Here is a 335-nt window from a genome sequence, read left to right on the forward strand (position 1 = left end):
ATGTCCTCACCTAGTATAAACTATGCATCTCAGTGTCCATTGTAATGAGCAGAGCTATATCCATGAGGCAATTCATCCCAGGACAGTTGCTTAAGGTCAATGAGATGAGATTAATAACCTCCATAAGGAATCTATTAGTCTTCATTTACCCTAGAGGAGCCTGAATGATGAACTGGGGCTAGAGAAAGTCCCTTTGTTAGATCAACAAGTATACCTGTGAGCTACCTGCATCAGTACGTTTTAATGGTACCATAACCACTCCTTGTTGGCTCTTCAATAGCTTGTCATACACCTGGAAAAAGTACTTCATGTCTCAAGACCTTGAAGGTAACTTT

Source organism: Ciconia boyciana, chromosome 2 (genome assembly GCF_034638445.1).
Source record: "Ciconia boyciana chromosome 2, ASM3463844v1, whole genome shotgun sequence".
Lineage (NCBI taxonomy): Eukaryota > Metazoa > Chordata > Aves > Ciconiiformes > Ciconiidae > Ciconia > Ciconia boyciana.